We start from the raw sequence: 15906 nt of genomic DNA, 5'->3' as shown, positions 1-15906 counted from the left end.
CCCTGGGGAGCAGAGGCCTCAACACCTCCTATTCCATTGGGAAAACAAGGGCCAACCCGTGATGTGCGCTCTGAGAGAGCTATGGAAGAGCCATTGTGTGGAGAGCTGGGAAACCCTCGGTGCTGGCTCTCAGTCTCTCCTAGTGGGAAGGCAACTAGGGTGTCTTCACTCCCAACAGTGACGAATGCCCCCAAAAAACCAAGGCAAGATAAAAACTTAAGAAGAGTCCAGATAAAGAAACTAAAATGACAAGAAGATGAATAAAAGTCTAAGGTTTTTTAAACTTTAGAGAAGTAATGGCTGATAAAGGAGGTGACTAGTTTGTATCTACCACCTGTTTGTCAGTTTATCGTACTGTGGTGGCTTGCATGTTGCTGTGATGCTGGAAGATATGTCACCGGTATTTCAAATACCAGCAGGGTCATGCGTGGTAAACAGGCTCCAGTGAAGCTTCTGGACTAAGACAGTCTGGGAAGAAAGGCCAGGTGATCTCCTTCTGAAAATTAGTCAATGGAGTACAACAGAACTTTGTCTAACTCACTTGCTTTGGATATCAGGAAGGATTTTTAATTACAGGAGAACGACACCAAGTTTGTTGAAGTAGAGGGCCAGGAAGGGTTTGAGAGAGACCCTTGGTGAGATGGATTGGCACAATAGCCTCAACAATGGACTCAAACTCTCCACCAATTATGAGAATGATGCAGGATGGGGTAGTGTTTCCTTCTGTTGTATGTAAGGTCACCCTGAATTGGAGCCAACTGGGGGGCAGCTAGCTATTTGTGTATTTATCTATGTAAAAAAAAAGTACCTATGTATATATCTATGTATCTATCTCTCATCTGTCATCTGTGTGTTTATGTGTCTATTTATCTACCTATCTCTAGTTTATAAAACTGTAAGGGCTATAAAACCTCTTTTGCCTGCATCTAGGCTTGACAAAGACAGTAGGCAAGCCAGGGAGACCATGGTGAGGGTCCTAAGACAGCATTATAAGAAGCAGTCAAAAGCAAGACATCAAATCTAGTCCTTCAGGTTCAAACCCCTGCTGAGAATTTGCATTTCTAAGAAGTTCCCAGGTGATACTAATGCTGTTGGTTAGGGACCAGTTCTGAGAGCCACTTGTAGAGTGCGATTCTCAAAATCTATTGTACATAAGGATCTTGTTAAATATGTAGATTCTGACTCAGTAAACCTGGGTGGAAATGCAAACTCTCAGCAGGAGTTCGAACTGGAACAAACCAGTTCAGAGCCTTGTTCAGAACTGACCACCAAGCCAAAATACTATCTGTCCTTGCACTTGGAACTCGTCATCAAAACCAAAACCCTACCGTGCATGCCGAATGATCAGGGCCCATATTTAACGCAATTTCTGAGATTTCTCAGCAGTGAGAAAATATGTAAAGAAGGTTGCTGATTGTGAGCTATCTCTTACAACTTTATAGCTTTTTGATTTTATCTTATAGATCTCGAAACTCTCTCCAGGCAGGATCCTAAGCTTTTCTCCTGTGGTCTCACATACTTTAACATTGCCTTTGAGGAAAGTCTTTTGTCACTCCAATAATTTAAAGCATGCTTGAATGGGAAACTCTAATTTTTACAAACATTTTTTTACTTGGTTAAGTTTGGGTGTAATTCCCACTAAATGGTCTCTATGCCAAGAAGCTAAATTTGTCGTGGACCTGTTCTCCTCGTGTCTTAGTCATCTGCCACCGCTATATCAGAAATAGCACAAGTAGATGACTTTAACAAACAGAAATTTATTTTCTCACAGTTTAGGAGGCTAGAAGTCTGAATTCAGTGTGCTGGCTCTAGGAGAAGGCTTTCTCTCTCTGTCAGCTCTGGGAGAATGTCTTTGTCTCTTCAGCTTCTGTTTTCTGGTTCTCTGGAGATCTCCATGTAGCTTGGAATCTATCTTCCCCGCATGTGCTTGCCTAACCTGACTCTTTCATATTTGGTAAGAGATTGGCTCAAGACATACCCTACACTAATCCAGCATATTTGACATAACCATTGTAAGGATGGCTCAGGACCGGGCAGTGTTTTGTTCTGTTGTCATAGGGTCGCTATGAGTCAGAACCGACTCGACAGCACCTAACAACAACAACAACAAGAGATTGGCTCAAGATATACCCTACACTAATCCAGCATCATTGATGTAACACAGACAACCCATTCCCAAATGGGATTACAACCACAGGTTTGGAGATTAGGATTTACAACATATTTTTGGAGGACATAATTCAGTCGATAACACCTGGGCTTCCCAATTTACTAATGGGAATGAGTCTTCTAGAATGCTAGCTGACACCTCAGAATGTTACCTGCGTTTTCCTCAATAAGTCTCAGGTCTCTTTTCTTTCAATCTAACTAGCTCCAGGAGAAAACATGTGTTACTAGATTTAATTATACTACCACAGGTCATTTTATATTTTAATTTAATATGAAAAGCAGTTCAGAATATCCTTATGTGTAGGTGCTAGAACAGTGTCTGGACATTGTCATGCAATGGAAGTGGTAGCTCTTATTTTCTCAAGGTATTTATTAATTTCTTATCCACAGCTTTTGACTCCACAGAGTGAATTAATTACTGGTCAAATGACCTTAATACAAAACCTTTATGTTTCTATAAGAAACTTTATTGAAACACCCTGCAAGAATCAGATTAGTCATGGATGAGTATTTAATAGAAAAAAAAAAGTTACCATTCTAATTGGTCTAAAAAAAAAATGAAATCATGTACAAGTCCCTTGAACAACTCAGAGCACATTTGCTGTAAGACAGGGTGCAATGTAAAATAGAGATTCACAACTGAGGTGAGATAAATCCAAGGAACATCTCTAAAAAAAAAAATCTCTAGCATTTAACTCAGGTTTTGGCACACAAGCAACTCTCAAAGAACACCTGTGGAATGAATGAGTGGCTACTTCCTCCCCAGATAGTTTCTGGTAAATGGTCTGAGATCAGTTTGATAGGTCCTACCCGCTGTCCCACACGCTTTCCCTCATTAGAGCCACCACCCTGGGCACCACCCCTTCTTGGAAACTCCTAGAGCCACTTGACTGGGATCTGGCTCCCAGCAACAGCACAACTTCCTTCCATTTTCAAAAGGCTTTATTGTCCTCTGTTATGAATTGAATTGTGACCCCTAAAGATACGTAAATCCTAACCCCTATACCTGTGGGTAAATGGAGAAAAGAATGAAGTTGTCAAAGATTTCATTTTACTTGGATCCACAATCAACAGCCGTGGAAGCAGCAGTCAAGAAATCAAAAGACGTATTGCATTGGGTAAATCTGCTGCAAGGGACCTCTTTAAAATGTTGAAAAACAAAGATGTCACCTTGAAGACTAAGGTGCACCTGACCCAAGCCATAGTGTTTTCAATTGCATCATATGCATGTGAAAGCTGGACAATGAATAAGGAAGACCGAAGAAAAACTGACGCCTTTGAATTGCGGTGTTGGTGAAGAATACTGAATGGACTGCCAAAAGAATGAACAAACCTGTCTTGGAGGAAGTGCAGCTAGAATGCTCCTCAGAGGCAAGGATGGAGAGACTGTGTCTTACATACTTCGGACCTATTGTCAGGAGGGATCAGTCCCTGGAGAGGGACATCATGCTTGGCAAAGAACAGGGTCAGCCAAAAAGAGGAAGACCCTCAACGAGGTGGATTGACACAGTGGCTGCAACAATGAGCTGAAGCATAACAACGATTGTAAGGATGGCGCAGGACCAGGCAGTGTTTCGCTCTGTGGTACATAGGGCCTCTATGGGTCGGAACAGACTCAACGGCACCGAAAAACATACCTGTGGTTATAATCCCATTCGGGAAAGAGTTGTCTTTATTATGTTAATGAGACAGTATTAGTGTAGGACGTGTGTCTTAAGTCAATCTCCTTTGAGATATAAAAGTAAATTAAGGAAGCAAGCAAGCACAAATGGTGGAAAGATAGATGCCACACCACGTGGAGGTCCCCAAGGAACAGAATTTGGACAGAGACAAGGACCTTTCCCCAGAGCAGACAAAGACAGAAAGCTTTCCTAGAGCCCATGCCCTGAATTTGGACTTCTAGCCTCCTAAACTGTGAGAAAATAAATTTCTGTTCGTTAAAGCCATACACTTGTGGTATTTCAGTTATAGCAGCACTAGATAGCTAAGACATCTAACAATAAACATGGTTAAACTTAAGAGGTTAAATCACCCTTGAAAAATACAAAGATAACTTCTTGGTTTCTACATTCACAGCCAATGTCTGTTCTCTCCCCTGGTCTGTGAGTCTCTCAGGGGAAGGACTGTGGCTCGGCCTCCAAAGCCCCGGTGGGCATCACCCTGCTGGCATGGGTGTGCTGGGTGTGCGCCCTGAATGAGTGCATGCCTGATTGAACAGGGGATTCCAGACCCAGCAGGCCTGCTCTCTCCCTGTTTTATGCTGGGCTGTGCTCCCTTTCTTCCTTTAACTATGCTGCATAGCTCTTATGCCTTTCCTTAAACTGAAGAGGACAAAAATTAACCGTGCTTTCATAATTTCCTCATGATTGGCTTCCTCTGGGGGTAAGAACTGGTAGGGCTGGGTGGGGGAGAGCCGTGGTCACCACCCTGGTCTGTTTTTTGGAAGGAAAGCAACTGGAGAGGCCACATCACACCCTCAGTCTTGGCCAGGTTGCACAGGAGAGGTTCTTTGTTGGGAATTTTAAAAAATAACTTGGAAAATACCCCAATTCTGTTGTTGTTGTTATTATTACTATTATATTATTATATATTATGATCTATCTATGGGAATTGAGTTGATGGCAACAGGTTGCATTTTTTTTTATCATCTATCTATCTATCTATCTATCTATCTATCTATCTATCTATCTATCTATCTATCTATCTATCTATCTATCTATCTATCTATCTATCTATCTATCTATCTATCTATCATCTATCTATCTGTCATCTGTCTATCATCTATCTGTCTATCTATCATCTATCTATCAATTACCTATCACCCATCTATCTATCTATCTATCATCTATCTATCTATCTATCTATCTGTCTGTCTGTCTGTCTGTCTGTCTGTCTGTCTGTCTGTCTATCTCTCTCTCTCTCTCTCTATCATCTGCCTATCTACTTACCTACCTACCTACCTACCTACCTTTGTATAGACTGAGGTCTTTCAAAAACATCAGGAATCAGTTTAATTGCAGCGAGCTTCTCACTCCTGCCTGCCTTAACATCTCCTGACGGGATCTGGCAGGCCAGGATCCGCAGAGTGAATAGTTTATCAAAGTGGAACAATGGCATCCTGGATGATTGCTTTGTGACTTTCAGCACAAGCAGCGCATGCAGACCTTAGGAATACGTATAAGAAAAACTGAGCCTTGCATACCAATGTTTACTGTGAGTGACTACCTGACAGTCTCAGCAATACCACTGAATCCCAGGGAAAAAAAAAAAAAAAAAAAAAACCTTTCCATCAGATGTCCTCTCATCATCTCCTTCAAGTTGTGTTTTGAAACAAAAAGCGGATTTGAAACTACAATTAGTCAAATTTTATATGCATTGTTCAGCCCAAAATGCATACAAAATTTTCTACAGCTGGCCACGAGGTGTCTTAGCTGCCATGTTGTCTGTCCTCTAGCAGAGCTGGGGCAGGAAGTGCACACAGGCTGAGAGCCGCCCTGCAGAGCCTGGCCAGTGCCTGGATGGAGCTTCCGAACCAGCCCCCTCTGGAAAGATCTAATCCTTCCTGAAGTTGTGGTATGTTCAGTGTGAACCCTGTGTGCAAAGACACCCATAAATCAAAGGCTTCTTTTTTTATGTGAATAGAATTTTATAGTAACTGGACTAACTTTTGGTGCCCTGGTGGCACAGTGGTTAAGCATTTGGCTGCTCACCAAAAGGTTGGCAGTTTGAATCCACCAACCACTCCTTGGAAACCCTAGGGGGCAGTTCTACTCTGTCCTACAGGGTCACTATGAGTTGGAATCCACTCAACGGCAACGGGTTTTCTTTTGGATGGGTACTAACTTTTTGCCCTTTTATTGTTTTAAGATCATGGCTCTGGCTCTGGCAGTGGTAGTTCGGACCTCCTCTCTCTCTCTGTACACTTGGTCCCAGTCCATCAGCTCGGTGCCTCAAACACAGCCAGAGTCACACGCAGTGGAGTGGAATCTGTATTTGAAGATGAGGGGAAGAGGTAGTCTCCCTCAATTCTCTTTTTTCTGGGGAGATGAGAAATAATAGCATCACTTCAAGAGGAATTCTCCTTCCTCATTTTCAGTAAGACAGGGAATTTAGGAAAAAAAAAATCCAGTGCACTGTATTAGGAAACGCTGGGGAAAATGGCAATTGAACTCATAGGGGAAAATATTTAATTTATGAAAATATGGCTGTAACCCATTCTGAAAAATCATCTGTTATAAAGACTGCCATATTTGTTAAGAAACATTGCACTATAAATTAGAAATACATCTTCTCCTCACTTATAGACTATCTCATGATCTGATATTTTGGATTCACAACAATAGTAAAAAATCTACTGTCCAAATATGTTGCACATCGAAGGTGTGTGTGTGTATGCAGCCACCGCTGGGCCTGAGGAGACCTCAGGGGCGAGGAGAAGGGAGGTACCCGGTGGAGACGGGCCGAGAACAGCCCAGTCCACCAGGAACAGCAGAGCCCAACCGAGAGCTCCGAGGAACCAGACCAGACAGAACTGGACTACACGCGCCAAGGCAGACGCTGTGCTTGGTGTGGACAGGAGCAGCAAGGCTGGTGGGTGGCGGCAGTGGCAGAGGAGGCCACCGTGGGTCTGAGAAGCCGAGGCTATGCAGATGGCAGCAGGGGCCTTCGTCACCATGATTAAGGTTGGTGCTGCCTCCCCCAATCCACTCAGCCATGGGAAAGAAATTGCTTGTCTAGCCCCTGCCGCAGCTGGGCCCCGGCACCCTATCCCTCTGCCACCCGAGGTTCTGCCAGGCTGTTACAGGGGAATGTTAAACAGCGTTTGTTCATTTTTCTATTGGGTATCTGTTTTTTTCTTGTTAGTTCATAGGAGAGTTTCAAAGAACAATCTAAATTGTTTTACGTTTTGTACTTGTTGGTTGTCTATACATAGCAAATGTATTCTTTTTACTTTCTTAAGGGAGTCCTTTGATGAAAAGAAATTCTCAATTTTCAATCTTTTCTTTAATGGTTAGCATCTTTTGTATCCTACTGATGTAATCTTAATACGCCCTAAATCATGATTTTTCCCCCCAGGCTATCTTCTGAGAGTTCTATTTATTTATATATATATTTTAAACTTTTTAAGTTTAAATCAACATTCCACTTGGAATTGATTTTTTTCTTTGGTGTGAAATAGTGGTAAAGGTTCACGTTTTTCTAATTCCATTTTGATTCACTGGTCTCTTTGTCAATCCCTGCACTAATGGTTTATGATACTATAGCTTTATAATGTCCTGATATCTGGTAGTCTTTCTTCTCTTTTCTCAAGGTCATCTTGGGTATGTTTTTTTTGCCTTTTGCACTTACATATGAATTTTAGAATCAAATTGTCAATTTCTCCCCAAAATCCTGCTGTCTATCGAGACTACATTGACTCTATAGAAAGACTTGAGGAGAGTTGATATTTTACATATTGGGTTTTCCACAGACATGGAATGTGTCTCCTGGCTCCCAGGCCCTTCCTTCAAGACTGTGCTCCAAAGACCACCCCTACTCTCTCTTGTTGGTCACCACCATGGTACTGTCCAGCAAGAAAGCAGAATGAGGCACATTTTTGGTTCTCAAAATTCAGAGAGAGAGGAATGGAGTAGGACTAGGTATTTGAAGGGACAAGATGAGGGGTTGACATAGATGTTCTGGAAGACAAAGCTACCTCAGGGCCTAGAAGGGACTTGAGAATTCCGCGGACACAGGTGAGTTTGGAAACTTCACGTATTTAGCAGGGCAAATCTCCAAGGGGGTGTGATCTGCTCTGTTGTTGTTAGATGCCTTCCAGTCAGTTCCTGCTAATAGCAACCCTGTGTACAACAGAACAGAACTCCGCCTCGTCCTGTGCCGTCCTCATGATAGTTGTTATGCTTGAACCCAGAGTTGCAGCCACTGCGTCAGTCCATCTCATTGAGGGTCTTCCTCTTTTTTGTTGACCCTCTACTTCACCAAGCATGATGTCCTTCTCCAGGGACTGGACCCTCCTGGTAACATGTCCAAAGTATGTAAGACAAAGTCTCACCATCCTCGCTTCTAAGGAACATTCTGGCTGTACTTCTTTCCAAGACAGATTTGTTCATTCTTTTGGCAGTCCATGGTATATTCAATATTCTTCATCAACACCAAATTCAAAGGCATCAATTCCTTTACTAGTGCTCAAAAGCCTGGGTAAATGACTCCCAAAGGCAGATGGAGGGATTAGGGTCACTGGGCTGCTTTCAGGGGCTGTGAACAAACCTGAGTCACATTTTCCACTGAGTTGGTCAGTTCAGGTAGAGGCAGGAAGTGGTGGGCTGCTCTTAGGGGCTGAGCACAGGTGTTAGCCACCTTTGGCTGGTTCAATGCTCCCACTCCACTCTCCACCTGGCCACCAAGGTGAAAAGTAGAGGAGCTGCTTTCAATGGGTGAATGATCCCATGAACTTGATCTGCTATGAGGTCACCAACTGCAGTCCACTATCTTTACCAGAAGGAGTACATTTTCCAGTTATAGTCTAGTTTGAACTCTCCTTGGCAACCTCGTTTACAAAAACAAGCAAAAAATATTAGCTAGCATGGCTCACTTCCTTTATAGGGAACCCCTAGGCCAGGAGCACCTGGCAACGAGGTAGGAAAATGCCTGGTGCGTGGCTGGGCTTTGCACGCTGCAATACTTTATCTTAAAAAAGGACTGATCATAAACGATGAATGCAGGGGTCGGGGGGGGGGTCTGTTTTCTTAGAGCAACGTGACCCAAATACTAAATATCTACCGTATCAATCGCAACGGGTAACAGTGAAATTGTTATGAAGGCGTTTTCTCTTGTGCATCCTATACTAGGACTTTTTTTCTACCCCAACTGGTCTTTACTAAGTAACAATCAAATTATTCTTAATTTTTTTTTATAGCAAGAGAAAGACCTAATTATAAAAGATGTTTCTCCTTGTGACAATCCACAGTTGCCTTATTGGACCCACAGAGTTTTAGCTAAAAACAGATATTTGATGATCTAGTTATTTAGATCACATTCTTCATAAATATGGACCTCTCTCTCTGGCCTTTTAACGTATTGGAAATAGTATGTAGGTCCCAGATTTTGCTAAGGTGTCTGAGACTGCAGAGCTGGTAGCTACAGAATTGATAAACCTAAGAAGCAAAGCTGCGAGAACGGTATGCTGTCTCTGAATCCCCTTCTTCTGAGAGGCCTGAGAGGTTACTTGGTCTGGAGGGGGGCTGTGGGCAGCCACTACCCTTCTTGAGCCCCTTCTGAAGACTATGTCATCCATGTTCTATCAAAATCTTCCTAGGCCCCAGGTTTTGCCAAGGTCTCCTGCCCTTTTCTCAGGCTGCGCTCTGGCATTTGCAAATTACTTGAAACTACTATTTTCTTAAAGATATGGGATTTGCCCTTAAATGTCCTTGATCTGGTCTTTGTTTCACAAAAGAAAGGGCAGTTGAATGTCCAGGACACTGGGCATGTGCTGGGAAGTGCCTCTCAAGTGCCTGTCTTGACGTCCAGCTGGAAAGGTTCCCCTGCCAAGTGCACTTGACTGCAAATCCTCTCCAAGTGTATCTGTTACACTGCATGGTAGGTGTAAGCAAGCAAGCTACTGTTGTGTGTAACACACACACATGCACACATTCACACTCCTTCTGGCATGTTCAAACTGTGCTACCTTACAGGGTCAGGAGAAACTCACTCTTTTTTGAGAAAGAAATCTAATAAGAACCTAGATTCAAAAGCAGAGTCTTGGCATTATGGAGCTAATTTATTCAACAATAACTTTACAAATGCTCCCCAGCCAGGCACAGAGCTAGGTGCTGGGAAAGACAGAGATGAACAAGACCCAGCTGAGCCTGCAGCTACATCCTCAGGAGGGAGATGGGCAGGTAATGCTAAACTATGGCACAGTATGATGAAGGCGTTATACAGAAGTATAGGAAAGCCGGCAGGGACCCGTTGCTATAGATCCTGGTCATCTGCAGGAATTGGAGGGGGGTGGGATTTAGAAAGGGAGCCCAGGTGGTGCAGTGGTTAAGGGCTTGGCTGCTAACTGAAAGGTAGACAGTTTGAACCCACTAGCCACTCCATGGGAGAAAAGACCTGGCAATCTGCCCCTGTAAAGATAACCCATTGTCATCAAGTTGATTCTGACTCATAGTGACCCTACAGGGCAGAGTAGAACTTCCCAGTAGGGTTTCCAAGGCTGTAACCTTTGTGAAAGCAGACTGCCACATCTTTCTCCCATGGAGTGGCTGGTGGGTTTGAACTGCCAACCTTTCGGTTAGTAGCCGAGGGCCACCAGGGCTCCTGCAAAGATTACAGCCTTGGAAACCCTATGGGGAAGTTCTGCTCTATCCGGTAGAGTTGCTATGAGTCGGAATTGACTTGAGGCAACAAGTTTTTTGGTTTTGAGATTTGGCAGAACACTGTGGGAGTTGGCACCAGGTGAAGGGATTGAATGGAGACTACAGGCAGAAGGAGCCGCATGTGTGTCTAAAGTTATGAGCTACAGAGGCACAGGGCATGTTCAGAGAAGTTCACTGTGGCTGGAGTGGTGGGTGGGTTGAGACAGATGGAGCAAGATGGCCAGGGGCCTTCTATGCTATGCCGTTTAGATTCTTTCTGGTAGATAGCCAGTACCATGGTGATCTGGTTTACATAGTTTTAGAGCGATAACTGTTGGTGGTAGAGAGGATTGACTGAAATGGAAAAGCCCTCTCAGTGGCGGGATGCCCAGCAGTTAGCATTCTATTGTGATAACCCAGATCAAAGATGATCCAACCTGAATTACAGCAGGGTCCAAGAGATGGGAAAGATGGGAAGAGACTCAAGAGATGTTTCTTGGGTAGAAAGACAGAACATGGTGGCCACATGTGAGCGCTGAGGGCTGGGAAGATGGTGTTGCTGTGGGCAATGTTTGGGGAAACAGGAGTGAGGGCATTTGGAAGTGGGTAATGAATAGGGAAATTCCCTGGGTGGTGCATAGAGTTAACATGCTTGGCTGCTAATTGAAACATTGAAGGTTGGAGTCCACCCCAGGTGCCTTGGAAGAAAGGCCTGGTGATTCAAAAAGCCAGCTACTGAAAACCCTGTGGAGCACAGTTCTACTCTAACACACGTGGAATTACCATGGGTTGGAGTCAGCTTCACAGTGATTATTTTAACCAATGAAGAGCAATTGGTCAGGCTAAGTTTTAAGCCCTGGGATGTTGAGTTGTGTATGTGCAGACGGTTGTTAGACAACTTGGTCAGGAGAAAAGTCCTGGCAGGAGATGAGTGTAAAAATGGCATAGGGGTGGCATCTGACCTCCTCTAACCTCACAAGGGGGAAGGAGAATCAACATTAACAGCACAAGACTGATTTCTATGAGGTGGATGTCAGATATGCCTCCTCTCTCCGCCATCTTTACTAATTCTGACACCAACCGTCCCTCCCATGCACTCTTTACTTCTTTGCAGAGTTTGATAATTCATTGCAATGGCCACACAGAACTCAAGGACCATATTCACAGTCATGGGGTTTATTAGGGAAGTAATAGGTTACAATTCAGATTCAGGAACACTCAGGAGACAGTTCTTCCATCAGACAACCTTTTCTCAACTGTGCTCGCAGACACACCTCTCTCTGGCCCCTCAGCCTCTGCCCTGCTCAGGCAAGTGTTACAAAGCTCTTTTAGCTTTGCTGATAAGTGCCTGGAGACACCTCTCCCCATCAGTAAGCCTCAGTCCAAAAGTACTCAGCTCAAGCTCCAGAGGTTAGCAAACCTAGCTCCACCAAGTACCCAGAGGCGCTGTACTCCACAAGCAAGCCTCTTGCCTGAAGGCACTCAGCTTTCTCACTCTGTGGACCAGTCTCCTGGCTCTGCTGTCATCATTTCTCTGCCTCTGCTTCTCGACTTTTTCAGTGTTAGAGCTCTCTCTCAGTCTCCTGATTCAAGGAGCTTCTCAGTGCAGGAATCCTGGGTCCAAAGGATGTGCTCTGCTCCTGGCTACTCTTCCTTGGTAGTGGCGAGATCCTTTCTTTTCATCGTAGGGATGTCTCATTTTAAGCCTAGCAGGATGGCAAAACTGACCAATCCCCTTGGTGGACCACAATCACTTGGTTGGGAATTATAAAACCATGGAGAGAAAGGCCACATGAATGCGATCCATTGCACTGCAATGAGAGTTTGGAGCTAACAGCACATAGATTAATGATTCCCAGTGAGGAGGAATCAACAGATCCTTCACACTCATGGTCTAGAAACTCTTCCTGGATCTCAGGATTGTGCATAGAGACATGGTAACATGTGGATTCCATAACCTGGTTAGTGGCCAAGGCCTCTTTAACAACTTAGGGGCAACAGCATATAACCTGGGCATATTGGAGGACACTGGTTTTCTGTTGCGTTCCCTATTTGGTTAGCTTTGTGGCTTAATTTTCCTTAATTGTACAAATGATCACAGGAAGGTTAAACAGCTTCCCTTGGATGTCTCAGAAAGGTTTAGACAATGGAGATTCCATTCCCAAGGGATGACCTTTTAAGGTGCATGATAAGGTCCTAACAACCATCCCCCATTTGGTCCCCTGTGAAATCCACTCTTTCGCTGGGAGGCTTACCTACTTCATGCATGGATGGGGAGGCAGTAACGACCCACCCAATCCATGCATCCTGGTCCTGGCTACTTCCTTATAATATCCTTTTTAAGGCACAGTCAGGTTTAAGAAAAGTTATATTGTGAAATAGCACATGCTTTAGATGTTATTTTTAGATGTCAGGAAATACAGATGTTACCGAGATATAGTACATAGTCTTCCACCATCCATCTCTCAGTTTTCTGTACTATGGAGGCTTGCATGTTGCTGTGATATTGGAGTACACCACTGGTATTTCAAATACCAGCAGGGTCAGTCATGGTAGACAGGTTTCAGCAAAGCTTCCAGACTAGGAAGAAAGGCCTAGTGGTCTACTTCCAAAAATTAGACAACAGAATATCACTGGATATAGTGCTAGAAGATGGCATAGGACCAGACATAAGGTCACCAGGAGTCAGCGCAGACTAGAAGGCAACTAAAAACAACAACATAGATAGTCTTATCTAGGCAAATAGATAAAATTCCCAAACTACATTTGACAAAAGAGGCTATTTTTCCTGAAGGTGGCTTCTGCTGGTTTTGCATAGTACTGTGGATCTTCTCTAGGGGAGCTTTAAATCCTCCAAGTGTACCAAGGGAGAGTTTGGGGGAAATAGACAATAGTTCCAGAAGCATGAAGGAGGTTCTCTACCAAGGTTTCACCCATCCATCCGCTCAGGCAAGAACCCAGGTTCCATCCTTGGTCTTTTTCGGGTCCTCATGCCCACATTTCTTTATTACAATATCTGTTCAGGTATTCTACCCATTAGTCCACAGAATGGACTCCAGTCTCCCAGTGCTCACTGTCCCCATCACAATCATGCTAGCCCAAGACACCACCATCCCTGCTTAGACAACTGCAGAAGACTTCTAACTCTCCTCCTACTTAGAGTCTTCTCTTAGCACAGCAACTAAAGTGATCCATTTAAAAAATAAATCAGACCACAATTTTTCCCAGATCAAAACACTCAATGAATTCCCATCACACTGAAATAAAGCACTGAGGTCTTATTTTGGTCTTCCTGGTCTTCCATGCCCTGGGTCCTGGTCTTCCATGCTCTGAGCCTTGGTCTTTGATGCCCTGGGCCTGATCTTCCATGCCCTGGTCTTTCATGCCTTGGGCCCCAGTCTTTCATGCCTTGGGCCCCAGTCTTTCATGCCTTGGGCCCCAGTCTTTCATGCTCTGGGCTGGGTCTTCCATACCCTGGCCTCTGGTCTTCCATACCTTGGTCTTCCATGCCCTGGGCCCTGGTCTTCCATGTCCTGGGCCATGGTCTTCTGTGATCTGGGCCCTGGATTCTTCTCCTCTCACATTTCCTGTTATTCTTCTCCTTCTAACACAATAGTCTTCTTGCTCTGCCATAAACATACCAAACTTGTTTTCTTCTCCAATGTTATAAAATAACAAAATATTTGCTAAGGTGAGTAATACCAGCTGCTGTAACAAACAAATCGCACAATCTCAGAGGTTTAACAAAATGGTCACTTATTTCTCCTTCGTGCGACGCCTGCTTGGATATTTGGATACTTACCCACTGTGGTTCTGGGATTCACCTTCCATCCATCCAGTGGCTATCCATCCCTTGGACCCTCCACTGGCTTCAGCTCTGGAATGAAGGATGAGAGAGAAAACTTCCATGGGTGAGTTTTATGTGCTTGGCCTGCAAAGGGCAAATACCACACCTGTACTTGTTCTATTAGCTGGGCTCAGTCACAGGGCTGCATTTACCTGTGCCAGGACAGTTCTAAGAGTGGATGTATCAGGTCATTCAATGCTGACAGCACACCTAGAAGGGAGGAGGCACTGTTGACTGTTTTATAGATAAGCATGGAGTGAGGAGGCATGGGTAGGCACCATATGTGTCCAAGGTCCTGTGGATAGGTAGAGGCAGAGCTGGGATTTATACCCAGACCGAGTGGTTACAGACTTCATGCCTTCCTCCCCATCCAGTCCTGCCCCCTAGGTGGCCTTTTCACAGTCTGGCCGTCTGCCTAGAACAGCTGTTCCCTTCAACTTCATGCTCCATCCTGTCACTGAAACCAGCTCAAATGTTCCACCTTTGCAGAATGTTTCACTAACCACTCTCTCTATAAGACTCTCCTGCTCACCTTTCTGTATTTTCTTACTAAGATTTATTTTCCTTATTGCATCTATCACTATCTAAAACCTCATTGGAAACACTTAACACGCTCTGCTGCTAATCCAAAAGCTTGGAGGTTTGAGTCTACCCAGGGGCACTTTGGAAGACCAAACCAAACCAGATTCATTGCTGTCAAGTTGATTTTGACTCATAGCTAATCTGTAGGACAGAGTAGAACTGCCCCACAGGGTTTCCAAGGAGCAGCTGGTAGATTCAAACTGCTGACCTTTTGGTTAGCAGCCGTATCTCTTAACCACTGTACCACCAGGGCTCCACTTTGGAAGAAAGGCCTGGTTATCTGCTTCCAAAAATAAAGACATTGAAAACTCTACAGAACACAGTTCTACCCTGGTACACATGGGGTCGCCATTGAGTCAGAATGAACCCAACAGCAACTGGCTTTACTGGTAAAACTATGTTATTTGCTTAAGCATTTGTTTACTTGTTGTCTTTATCCTTCACTAAATATAAGCTGTATTGGGAAAGGGGCTATTTCAGCTTCATCAGTTCTATGGCATAAGTTCTTGTTGTTAGGTGCCATCACGTTTGTTCCGACTCATAGGGACCCTATGTACAACAGAATGAAACACTGCTTGGTCCTGTGCCATCCTCATAACGGTTGCAATGTTTGAGTCCATTGTTGCAGCCACTATGTCAATCCATCTTGTCAAGGGTCTTCCTCTTTTTTGCTGAGCCTCTACCTTACCAAACACGATGTCCTTCTCCAGAGACTGGCCTCTTCTGATAACATGTTCAAAGTACGTGAGACACAGTCTCACCATTCTCACTACCAAGGAGCACTCTGACTGTACTTCTTCCGAGACAGACTTATTCATTCTTATGGCAGTCCACAGGTATATTCAATATCCTTTGACATCATAATCCAAAGACATCAATTATTCAATCTTCTTTATTTATTGTCCAGCTTTTTTATGCATATGAAGTGATTGAAAATACCATGGCTTGGTT

The 15906-nt window shown here is 44.0% G+C and overlaps 1 long non-coding RNA gene across 1 annotated transcript in view; it reads right to left on the bottom strand.

The window, feature by feature from the left end:
* Window positions 1–14344, bottom strand: part of LOC126063073 (uncharacterized) — a 58404-nt gene extending 44060 nt beyond the window's left edge. The window contains exon 1 of the long non-coding RNA XR_007514203.1: window positions 14329–14344. This is a non-coding gene — a long non-coding RNA (uncharacterized LOC126063073). The remainder of the gene's footprint in view (window positions 1–14328) is intronic.
* Between the last annotated feature and the right edge of the window lie 1562 nt (window positions 14345–15906).

Source organism: Elephas maximus, chromosome 2 (genome assembly GCF_024166365.1).
Source record: "Elephas maximus indicus isolate mEleMax1 chromosome 2, mEleMax1 primary haplotype, whole genome shotgun sequence".
In the NCBI taxonomy this organism is placed as follows: Eukaryota; Metazoa; Chordata; class Mammalia; order Proboscidea; family Elephantidae; genus Elephas; species Elephas maximus.
This window is presented reverse-complemented; position numbering and strand designations above follow the sequence as displayed.